This window comes from Camelus bactrianus, chromosome 4, assembly GCF_048773025.1.
Source record: "Camelus bactrianus isolate YW-2024 breed Bactrian camel chromosome 4, ASM4877302v1, whole genome shotgun sequence".
Classification (NCBI taxonomy): domain Eukaryota; kingdom Metazoa; phylum Chordata; class Mammalia; order Artiodactyla; family Camelidae; genus Camelus; species Camelus bactrianus.
The window spans coordinates 45230263-45243644 of NC_133542.1; the positions used below are offsets into that span (position 1 = coordinate 45230263).

The 13382-nt window shown below is 34.9% G+C and overlaps 1 non-coding gene and 1 pseudogene across 1 annotated transcript; both read right to left on the minus strand.

Moving 5' to 3' along the window:
- The window catches only part of LOC123616264 (ras and EF-hand domain-containing protein-like), a 218416-nt pseudogene that overhangs the window by 143137 nt on the left and 61897 nt on the right, over nt 1-13382 (minus strand).
- Nucleotides 9873-9945, minus strand: TRNAI-AAU (transfer RNA isoleucine (anticodon AAU)). Its single transcript has one exon. It is a non-coding gene; the product is annotated as a tRNA-Ile (tRNA).

Here is a 13382-nt window from a genome sequence, read left to right on the forward strand (position 1 = left end):
TTTTTAATGAACATACTGGGAATTGAACCCAGGACCTCATACATGCTAAGCACACGCTCTACCCCTGAGCTATACACCCCCATAAGTGTTACTTTATTTAACTACCATTTCACATGTGAGAAGACTGAGACTCAGAAATATTAAGAAACCATCCCCAAAGGCATATATCTACTAAATGCAGTCTGGGATCTCAATTCAGACCTCTCTGACTCCAGAACCCATACACTTTCCCAACATTATTATATGGCCTCCCTTGAAGTCAATATTTGTCTATTACATGAGGCTAAAATGCTTTAAAATTAACAGATGTCATTTTATTAACATTCATAATTCCTCTACTCACTGGAGTTTTTGAAAAGTACTGAGTAAATATGAATATCTGTCTTTCAGACAATAAAATTTCTGGCTACATTTAGTACCTTTGCAGGCTAGAATATGGAGCTTCCACTCCTCCTTAAGTCTAATATTGATGATTTTACACAGCAGTGCAAACGGACTTGATACAAATGGTAAATCTTGTGTAAGGGCACCAGGAACACAAATGTTTTAATTATCTTCCGGGGAATTTATCCCGTATTTTTTCATCAGAATTCCCACCCAGAAAGAAAACAGATAGTTCCCCTTTCTCTGCCCTTTGCAATAATTTTGTCCAAGGTATCAAAAGGAAATTTATGTAAAACAAAGGAAAACCCAGAAACAAATGAAAGTCTTCAATAGGCAGAGTATGGTAAATAAAAGGCTCTTTATTTTCTTCTGTCTCCAAGACACAGTATAAATCCTCTGTGTCATTTATAGTCTCAGTGAGAGACATTTTCCATACGACAATTCATTGAGCATGTGGAAAACCTTGGCTGAGCATGATGTGCTTACCAACTCCCTCTAACATGGCCATTTATCATGCTGCTCAACACTGGCAGTATACATCTCAGAATTCTCCGTTACCTCCTAGAACCAGTCCAGTCTGTTTCCTGCCACCAACTTCTCCACTGAAACTGCTCTTGCTAAATCCCCAGCAACACTCACATTGCCTAATCCAATGACTACTTTTAATGTTTATCATTCTGGAGCTCAGCAACATTCCTGAGCTGGTCACTTCTTGCTCTGTTCTCCTCTGCCTTCTTTGAGCTCCTTGTTCTGTCTTCTTTCTCTCCCAGTTCTTTCTTCTTTCTATCCAGTCACTCCTTAAGTCTCTTTCTAAGACTTTTCTTCTTTTTCTGGCACCTTAATTTGTCCCTAGTCTCCCTACGTTCTCTCTATTCAGTCTCCCTGCATGATCTCAACTCTGTCTATGGTTTCAAGAACTACCCTGATGACTCTCAAATCTTTATCTCCAACCCTGACCTGTCCTGCAAACTTTCAACCTATATATCCTTCATCTCTATCTGGATGTCCCATAGGCATCTCAAATCCAACACAGCATAACTGAACTCATCTTCTCAGCAGTACTCGGACATTCACCTTCCCTCTCTATCTCCATTAAGATCTCATGGTACACAGTCATCTCAACCTGGCCTCAAGGAGTCATTCCAGAGCCTTTCCCCTCTTTCCTCCATCTCACCCACATTTCTTCACTCATCTAACTTCTACTCATTCTTCTTGTTTCAGCATGGACAACATTCCCCCCAGGAACCTTTCACCAACCCCACAAGCCTGGGTAAGATACTCCTTCTATGTGTTCCTATAACACCTTAAATTTCCTCTCACAACACTTAACACAATATAGTATTACAATTGCCAGGTTACTTGTCTGTATCTTTCAGACTCTAAGAAGGGGCCTTATCTAAATTACTCACTGTCATATCCTCAATATCTAACACAATCCCTGGCACATAGTAGGCATTAATTAAATATTTGTTGAAAGAGTAAACAAATGAATCACTAAGTCTTAAGCTGGGTCCAACAGTTCAAGACTGTTCACAGTTCAATATGTACTGTGCCTATCATGTGCCATTTTATTTCCTATGTTGTTTATTGCGTATGTTCCCTTATGTTATCCATAATGCCACTGTCTTGGCTCAGATTTCAATAATTTCTTGACTAGGCTACTGCAGTTTCCTAACTCAAACTGCAGTCCTCTCTGCTCTATCCTTCACACAGTTTCCAGAATGATCTTTCTAAAATCAAATTAGATCATACCACTCTCAAGCTTAAAGACTTCACTGCGGCCTACAAGACAGTTCCAAACTTGAGCAGGGTATAACAGAAACCTCCATGCTTTGGCTCTTGCCTACCTATTCTCCAGCCACATCACTCACCAAGTCTCCAACAGGCGTCTACCTCATCAGGCTGCTAGTCCCTTCACATATGCACTACCCCTAACTACCCTGACTTACTCCTATTCTTGTGACAAAATGTCTACTGACCACTTGATATGTGCCAGCCAATGTTCTAGGTACTAGAGACTATGTAATGAATAAAAAGACAAAAATTCCTGCTTTCCTGGTACATGAATTCTCTCCTACTCAAATGCCACCTTGAACAAGATTCCTTTCTTTAGTGCTTCCACAGAACTAGAAGAATATCTTCAGGATACTTTATCACATGTTATAATTGCTGATACATTTGAAGGCAAGGGTAGGTCAAGATTTTATGAACCCTGCAGAAGACCTAAACAGACATTTCTTCAATGGAGACATTCAGATAGCCAAGAGGCACAAGAAAAGATGTTCAATATTTGTTCAATAATTATCAGAGGAATGCAATCAAAACTACAATGAGGTATTATTACCTCACACCGGTCAGAAAGGCCATCATTAAAAAGTCCATAAATGATAAATGCTGGAGAAGGTATGGAGAAAAGGGAACCCTCCTACACAGTTGGTAGGAATGTAATTTGGTGCAGCCACTATGGAAAACAGTATGGAAACTCCTTCAAAAACTAAGAATGGAGTTATCATATGATCCAGCAATCCCACTCCTGAGCATATATCTGGAAAAAAACTCTAATTTGAAAAGATGCATGCACACCAATGTTCACTGCAGCACTATTTACAATATCCAAGATATGGAAGCAACCTAAATGTCCATCGACAGATGACTGCATAAAGAAGATGTGGTATATATATACAATGGAATACTACTCAGAGATAAAAAAGAATGAAATAATGCCATTTGCAGCAACACAGATGGGCCTAGAGATTATCATACTAAGTGAATTAAGCAGAAAGAGAAAGATAAATACCATATGATATCACTTATATGTGAAATCTTAAAAAATGACACAAATGAACTTATTTACAAAACAGAAAGAGACTCAAGACATAGAAAACAAACTTATGGTTACCAAAGGGGAAAAGAGGGGAGGGATAAATTAGGAGCTTGGGATTAGCAGATATAAACTACTGTATATAAAATAGATAAACAGCAAGGTCTACTGTATAGCACAGGGAACTATATTCAATAGCTTGTAGTAACTTATAATGAAAAAGAATATAAAGGTATAACTGAATCACTATGCTATACACTAGTAACTAACACAACATTGTGAATTAACTACACTTAAATTTAAAAAAAATATTTTATGAGCCCTGAAGCTTATGGAATTTGATTTTATGTGTGAGAGGGGGCATCTTCAAGAAAAAATATTACTAACATTGCTGAGCCCTTTCTAGGGCCTTGGAAAGGGCACGTGCAAGTCACGTCTTGGTAAATCTATTCCTATCTACCTGCCTTTCCCACTAGACTGTGAACTGTTCATTTCTATATCCCCACCCTATAGTCACACTCTATGCCAGCTCAGAGAGTCCTTTCTCCCAAGTCTATTATCTTTGTTTACTGCTTGCTCACAAAGGCAACTACAGAACAAGAATCTTTCCTAGGAGCTCTACCTACCTGTCTTCTCTTATGGGTAGAAATGCCCTGATGCTTGCACTTGAGCTACAGGATCATAATTATAACACTTCATTCCAACTCTTACATGCTTTACTGGAAGTAGGAATCCTCTCAGAGGACCACTCACTGGCTCTCCAGGGACTTTCAGACACTTCAATTAGTTTTCAGTCTATTCTCATCAGGCACAGGACCTCTTGCAGAAGATTAAGAACATGTACAAGATTGTTCCCAACAATTACCAAAGGATTTCAAAACTGTTTACAATAGAAACTGTCACATGTACAAGGATCAGATCCAGAGTCCAGACTTAGAAAAATTCTTTCTGGCTTTCTCACTCAGTTTACATAATACTTTAAGGCTACCTAAATCGTCAGTCTTCTTGGTCAAAAAAATCACTTTCTCTGCTTCCCAGAGGAAGTATATATTCTATTGGTTTAAATATTTCCTGGGCTGCCCCAAATCAGATAATAAAAAATTTAAAGTAATAAGGGACTTAGGAGTATGTATGTATGTATGTGTGTGTGTGTGTGTATGCAAGCTCTTGTCAGGAGTACAAAGAAGAATACCATATGATCCCAGTTCTCAAAGAACATATAAAAAAAAGTGTTTCCATGGCCAAATTTTTCTTACCTATACTATTTTTCCTTCCTTTCTCCAGCTTTTAACATTTTATTTTTTACTGGGTTTTACTGGACTTTAAACCAGACCCACTAATAAGTCACATGCTCTGGCACAAATTATAAATAACTGCAAAAAATAGCATGCCTATCAACTAATCTCCTAAATGTGTAAACATACTCAAACAGAGAAAATTGTCTTTTTAATATCTTAGAAACAGATAACATATCCTAGAAATTTGCTAAATTTCATTTGCTGGAAACTAAGCAACTGAGCTCTAAGAAAGGACCAAGGGTTTCTGTGGGCTTCCATGGCCTCAGTAGATCTGCATAACTGATGAGCCCAACACTAAAAAGAATTCAGTTCTGAAGCAAATAAAGAATTTAAGGACATAAAATGTAGTATCTACCAAATATATATGTTTGTGGCTTTGAGTACCCAATAAGTCTCTGACATGGAGAATAAAACATGATTCCTGCCCTTAAGAATCTCGTAGTCTAGTAAGAGAGACAGAAATCCAGCAGATAATGATACCACAAAATAGCAAAAATGACAATAGGGACAAGCCCAGGGTACTATGTAAATCCAGAGGAGGGGTACTAAGCTACCTGGTGTGGAAGAAATAATATCTGGCCTGACTTTTAAAGGAAGATAAGTTTTAGACAGCGAAACTGTGAGGCAAGTTAAGGCAGGGTGCATATACCAGTCAGGTTAACAATCAATCAACAGAAAATAACTTTGGCTGATATATTAGAAAAGGAGTATGCTAAAAAGGTACTGTGTTGCTCACAGAATCCCTAGGAAGAATGAAGAACCAAGATTTTAAAACAGACAAGAACAAAAAGATGCTGCTCAGAGTAAACATAGCCGAAGTAACACCAGAGAACCAGTCCAGTGAAGATGCTGGTCCTGCTATCATTGAACCCTGGATCCTTCACCTGAAATTTCCAATGCTGCTGTACTAGATACTAGATGCTGGGCAGTGGATACTGGTACTGGACACTGGACTGTACAGTGCAAGACACTGGTTGCCCCACTGGCAAAGTTCAAGACTCATAAAATTAGTGGTTCCTAAACCATAGGAAGGAGGTTCCAATGCTGACTGTTAAAAAAGAGGCACTATGGCAGCATTCTAAGAAGATAAGGCAAGAAAAAACATACAGGTAAATGCCTATATTGGAAAAGAATGATCCCAAATCAATAACCTAAGTTTTAACTTGACCAAACTAAACCCAAAGCTAGCAGAAGAAAGGAAATAAAGAACAGTATAGAAATCAATAAAATAGACAACAGAAAACAATGAAGCAAATCAATAAAACCAAAAGTTGGTTCTTTGAAAAGAACAAAATTGAAAAACTGTCAGCTAGACTCACCAAAAGAGAGAGAGAGAGAGAGAAATTACTAAAAATAGAAATGAAAGAGGAGATTTCACTAGCAATGTTAGAGAAATTAAAAGGGTTATAGAGGAATGACATAAGCAACATCATGCCAATAATTTGAACAACTTATATAAAACAGACGAATTCCTAGAAAGACACATATTACCAAAACTAACTCAAGAAGAAATGGAAAATCCTAATAGATCCATAACAAGTAAAGAAATTGAATAAGTAATTTAAAATCTCTTGACAAATAAAAGCCCCCACCCAGATAACTTTCAACAGTGAATTACAACAAATTTTTTTTAAATAATACCATTCTTTCACAAACTCTTCAGAAAACAGTAGAGGAAGGATTACTTCCCAATTCATTCTGTTAAATCAGCATTATCATGATACAAATGCTAGACAAAGATATCAAAAGAAAAACAAATCGTAAACCAACTTTCCTCACAATAGACACAAAAATTCTCAACAAATTAATAGGAAACTGAATGCAGCAAAATATAAAAAAGATTAAACAACATGATCAAGTGGAACTTATCTCAGGAATACAAGACTGATCTAACACATAAAATCAATTAATGTAACATACCAAGTTAACAGAGTAAAAGACAGAAACTATGTGATCACCTTAATAGATACAGAAAAAACATTTAACAAACTCCAACACCACTTTATGAAAAAAAAATTCAACAAACTAGGAAAAGAAGGGAATTTCCTCAACCTGATAAACAGCATCTATGAAAAATCTATAGATAACATTGTCCTTATGGAGACTATGAAATAGTGAATGATTTTCCCCTAAAATCAAGAGCAAAGCAATGATGTCAGCTCCCACCACTTCTATTCCACATTGTACAGAAGAGTCTAGCTAATGCAACTAGGCAGGAAAAAGAAATAAATGGCATCCATATCAGAAAGAAAGAAGTAAAACTGTCTTTATTCAAATATAACATGATCCTGTATGTAAAAAAAAAAAAAAACAAAACTATGGAATCAAAAAAAAAAACAAATAAAAAATTAGTAGAACTAATAAGTTAGTTCAGTAAAGTCACCAGATTCAAGATCAACATACAAAAATCAATTGCATTTTTAAATACCAGCAATGAGTAATCCAAAAATCAAATTAAGAAAACAATTCTAAGGAATTTAACAAAAGAAATACAAGTACTGTACAAAGGAAAGTATAAAATACTGCTGACAGAAAGATCTAAATAAATGGAGAGATATTTCATGTTCATAGATTATAAGACTAATATAATTACATAGCAATCTCTCTAAATCTAACTATAGATTCAGTGCAATCCCTATTAAAACACAAATTGCCTTTGTTGCAGACACTGACAACCTGATACTAAATTTTACATGGAAAGTCAAAGGACCCAGAAAACACAAAATGACGTTAAAAAAGAACAAACTTAATATTTGCTGATTTCAAAACGTAATATGGGGGGAGAGGGTAGCTCAGTGATAGAGGGCGTGCTTAGCATGCGCAAGGTCCTGGGTTCAATCCCCAGTACTTCCATTAAAAATAAATAAATAAACAAACCTAATTACCTCCCCCCCAACAAAAATTTTTTTTAATCTTAATACAAAGCTACAGTAATGGAGATAGTATGATACTAGCATGAAGACAGCCACATAAACCAATAAAAACAGAACTAGGAGTCCAGAAATAAATCCCTACACATACAGCCAACTTATTTTCAACAAAGTTATCAAGGCAATTCAATGAAGAATGGGTAGTCTTTTCAACAAATGGTGCTGGGACAATAGGATAGCCAAATGAAAAAGATGAATTAACGTCTTTATCTTATATACATAATGCCTTTATCTCATACAAAAATTAACTCAACTTGGACCATAGACCTAAATGTACAAGCTAAAGTTATAAAATTTATAGAAAATCTTCATAAACATGAGTCAGGTAAAAAGTGCTTAAAATATAATCATAATAATATAACAACACCAAAAATACAGTTCATAAGAGAAAATAATGCTAAAGTGAACTTATCAAAATTTAAAACTTTGGTAATTCAAAAGACATCATTTTTTAAATGAAGAGACAAGCCACAGTCTGGGAGAAAATATTTGCAAATCAAAAAGCTGATAAAGGACTTGTATCCAAAATACATAAAGAATTCTCACAACTCAATAAGAAGACAATACAATTTTAATACAGGCAAAAGATTTTGTTAGACATTTTATCGAAGAAGATGTATATGTATATGTGCGTGTGTGTGTGTGTGTGTGTGTGTGAGTGTGTGTATAGCCAGTAACTACATGAAAAGATACTCAACATCTTTAGCCATTAGGAAAATGAAAATTAAAACCATAATGAGGCACTCCTTTCTACCCACTAAAATGTCCATAATCAAAAAGACAACAAAAAGTGTTGGAGAAGATGTGAAGAAACAGGAATCCTCATACATTACTGATGAGAATGATACAGCCACTTTAGAAAAGAGTTTGCAGTTTCTTAACAAGGTAAACATATATGTATCATATGGCCCAGCAATTCAACTCCTAGGTATCTATCCAGGAGAAATGAAAATATATGGCCACACAAATACTGTATGTCAATGTTTATTAGCAGCATTATTCATAATAGCCGAAAACTTGAAATAATCCAAATTCCATTTGCTGGTGAACAGTTAAACAAAAAATATGATAAAGCCAATTGACTACTATTAGGCAATAAAAAGGAAAGAAATGATACATACTATAACATAGATGAACCTCAAAAACATGCTAAATTTAAAAAGCCAGGTGCAAAAGGCTAAATATTGTATAATTCCATTTATATCAATGTTCAGAAAAGGTAAATCTATAAAGACAGAAGGCAGATTCGTGGTTGACTGCAAGTAGTAACTGCAAATGGGCAGGAGGGATCTTTCTCTGGTGGTAAAACTATTCTAATACTGAATTGTGGTGATGGCTACACAACTCTGTAACTGTACTAAAAAAATCACTGAACTGTACACTTAAGTGAATTCTATGGTATGTAAACTAATTCTCAATAAAGGTGTTTAAAATTGCTGAATGACTGAATAAGGGATATGAAGGAGAGGAAAAGACAAATCTACATATCAACATTATATTGAATGTAAATAGTATAAATACATCAATTAAACAACAGACATTGTCATATTGGATAAAAATAATAACCAACTATATGCTATCTACAAGAAATACACTTTAAATAACAAGATATACATAAATAAAAAGTTAAAAGGTGGAAAAATAAATACCATGGAAACTCTAATCAAAAGAAAGCTGAAGTGTGAAAACAAATATATGTATATTCATGTATGACTGAAAAATTGTGCTGTACACCAGAAATTGACACATTGCAAAATGACTATAACTCAATAAAAAAAAATTTTTTTAATTAAAAAAAGAAAGCTGAAGTGGCTATGTAGATTTCAGACAAAGTAGATTTCAGAATGAGGACCATTACCAGGAATAAAGAGCCACATTTTGTAATGATTAAAGGGTTAATTCATAAAGGTAGCATCACAGTCCTAAAGGTGAACACACCTATCAATAGTTGCTCAAAATACACAAATCAAAAACTTGTATTTTACTTACTAAAAGTCAAATTCACAAGTAAATACTACTCTCTCAGTAATCAATAGAACAATAGAAAACCATAAGGATACAGAAGACCTGAACAACACTATCAACCAGTTTGACCTAAGTGACATTTATAGCGTAATCCAGCTAACAAAATTCTTATAAAGTGTACATGAACAGATCATCAAGGTACACCACATCTCTAGGCCATAAAATAAAACTTAAATGAATTTAAAATATTTGAAAACATATAGACCATATGTAATGGACTATAGTGAAATAAAAATCAATGACAGATATGTGGGAAAATCCTAAAACAGCTGAAAACTAAACAGGATACTACAAATAACCCATGCATCACAGTGTTAAGTCTCAATGGAAATGAGGAAAAAAATTTAGTATTTTTTGAGGTGGGAGGTAGTTAGGTTTGTTTTTTTGTTTGTTTGTTTCTTTGTTTCTTATTTATAGAGGTACTGAGGATTGAACCCAGGACCTTATGCACATTAGGCATGTGCTCTACCACTGAGCTATAACCTCCCCCCAAAAAAATGTTTAATTGAATGGAAATGAAAATACAACATATCAAAATTTGGGGACACATATCAGTAAAGAAGAATGTTCTGAAATTAGATAATGGTGATGATTGTACAACACTGTGAATATACTGAAAACCACCGAAGTGTACACTTTAAAAAGGTGAATTTTATAATATGCGAGTTATGTCTCAATTTAAAAACATAAAAGGAAGAAGAAAGGTCTTAGACCAAAAAAACTAAGCTTCCACCTACTAAAAACAGAAGAGCAAATTAAACCCAAAGGAAACAAAAAGAAAATAATAAAGGTAAGAGCAGAGGTTTTAAAAATTATAAACAGAAAAACAATAGAGAAAATCAATGAAAACAAAAGCTGGTTCTTATAAATGATCAATAAAACTGACAAACCTCCAGCCAGATTGACCAAGGTGGTCAGGGAGAAACACAAATTCCCAATATCTGGAATGAAATAAGGGAAACCACTACAGAAAATACAGATGTTAAAAAGGATAATGAGAAAACATTATGAACAACTATATGCCCACTGTATTCGTTTTCTGTGCTGTTTAACAAATTACCAGAAATACAGTGGTTTAAAACAATACATTTATATCTCACACTTTCTATGGGTTAAGAGTTCCCACGTGGTTTAGCTGGATGCTATGTTTAGGGTCCCATTAGGCTGCAATCAAGGTGTTGTCTGGGCTGTACTCTCATATGGAGGTTTGATTAGTTGGTAGACAGAAAAATTGTCCTCAAAATATGCCAATCTATTATTAGGATTAGGGAATTCTAATCCCCAGAATCTGTAACTATGTTACATGGCAAAGCATCTTTGCAGATGCAATTAAATTAAGGATCTTAAAATGAGGGTTATTCTGGATTATCTGAGTGGGCTCAATGTAATCACAAGAGTCCTTATAAGAGTCAGAGAAGGAGATGTGACAATGGAAACAGAGTAATGCAATGTGAGAAAGATTTGACCACTCGTTGCTGGCTTTGAAGACAAAGGAAGAGGCCACAAGCCAAAGGTACAGGTGGCTTCTAGACACTGGAAAACGCAAGGAATAGATTCTTTCCCAGAATCTTCAGAAGGAATACAGCCCTGCCAACCTTGATGTTTAGCCCCTTAAGATTCATTTTGGATTCATCTTCAGGATTATGAGATTAAAATTTTGTATTTTTAAGGCACTAAATTTGTGAAAATTTGTTACAGCAGCAATAGGAAATTAATATCACTGAGGAAGAATACACTTCCAAGCTCACTTAGACTACTGGCAGAATCAATTTCCCTTGGCTATAAGACTGAAGACCCTGTATTCTTGCTGTCTGTTAGCTGGAGGCCATCCTCAGCTCCAAGAGGCCCTCTTAAACTGATAAAGAACTTCTACAAAAACCCTACTATAGTTAGCATACTTAATGTTGAATAACTAAATGCTTTTCTCATAAGATTGTATATCTGCTGTCACCACCCTATTCAACACCATCCTAAATCCTAGCCACTGAAATAGGGAAGAAAAACAAATAAAAAGCATACAGATTAGAAAGTAATAAATGAAACCATTTCTATTCACAGACAACACGATTGTCTACATGAAAAATCCCAAGAATGTACCAAAAAAAGCTCCTAGAATTAATATGTGCATCTATCAAGATCACAGGATACGAAGTCAATACAAAAAACAATTGTATGTCTCTATACTAGAAATGAATAATCAGAAATCAAAATTATAAAAACTATACAAAAACATGAAATACTTAGGTATAAATATAACAAAATATGTGCAGGATTTATATACTGAAAACTATAAACACCAATAAAAGAAATCAAAGGAAACCTGAATAAATGGAGAGATACAGCATGTTTATGGATTATAAGACTCAATGTTGTTAAGAGGACAATTTTCCCCAAACTAATCTAAAGATTTAACACAATTCCAATTAAAATGCCAATACGATTTTTTGTACAAATAGACAAACTGATTCTAAAATGTATATGGAAAGACAAAGGAACTAGAGTATCTAAAACTATGTTGAAAAAGAATAATAAAGTTGGAGGACTCACACTACCTGATTTTAAGATTTACTATAAAGCTACACTAAGAAAGAAGACAATGTGGTATGGGTGAAGTGATGGAGATATAGATCAATGGAACAGAGTAGAAAGTCCAGAAAATGACCCACACAAAAATGGCCAACTAATTTTCAACAAAGGTGCAAAGGCAATTCAATGATGAAAATCTTTCCAACAAAGGGTGCCAGAACAATTAGACATCCATATACAAAATAATGAATCTTGATCCATACCTTACGGAAAAATTAATTCTCATTCAGTCCTTTATCTAAAAAGGTAATACCTCTAAATGTTTAGGGTGATCTTTAACACACTACTACCTTGCTCAGAAACTTGTAGGGGCTTTCTTTTACCTACCATATTAAAGCATCTGAGTATTTGGAGTTCCTTATCATTTAGCCCCTCCCTGACTTTTCCTAGTCCTTATTTATTAAACTTCTGATGAACATGCAATGATCTCTACTTTCTAGACACTAATATGAATGAGTGACAGTATTTGTCAGTCTTATTGATAAGAACTTATGGGCATAATGGAATCAAATATCTGAACTCAGACCATCCCAGAATATTTGTGGCACATGTTTGCCGTAATTAAAGCTCGCGCTCTCTCTCTCTCTCTCTCTCTCTCTCTCTCTCTCTCTCTCTCACACACGCACACACACACACACAGTTGAAAACACAATCTCTACCTTGCAAAAGCAGTTCTTTGTAGTAAAGGCTATTCCCCAGAAAACTGTGACCCTGTCCAGGGTTCACTCCCACCTTGCTTTTTCTTCTGCTATTCCTTTGATCTTGAAAATCTTATTTTGCACATCATCATTTTATTCTGTGCTCCCAACTTGAGGAGATAAGTTAAACCATCTTCAAAACATTTACTAACCTCTCCATACTCCAAACAATCCTTATAACATAACAAAAAAGCTGCCTTTTCAGAATATGAGATTTTTGCATGTAATTTTTCAAAATAAAGGAATTTGATAAATTTTTATAGTGTTTATAATACTTCAATATCAACAATAAGTTAAATGATAATTATATGTTTTCCTTAACCCAAGCACCTCCCTTCATGGAACAATCTGTCTCTCTACTCCTTGGAACTTCCATTGAATTTCATTCCTCTATTGAGCATAACTCATTTTCTATCTCTTGTTATGGTTCTCTGTCAACACCTGTTTCCCCTGTCTTAATCTTGTTTGCACCCCTTCTGGTTCTTAGCACAAAGCCTCACGTACTATAGGTGCACAATAACACTTTTTTTAGTGAAGAAATTAACCAATAGAGAGTTCTGTGGTGACATTATTACAGCCTCCTCATCCATATAAGTCTGTCAAACAGCCTAGAAATGCTTACTGAAAACAGTTCAGAGAA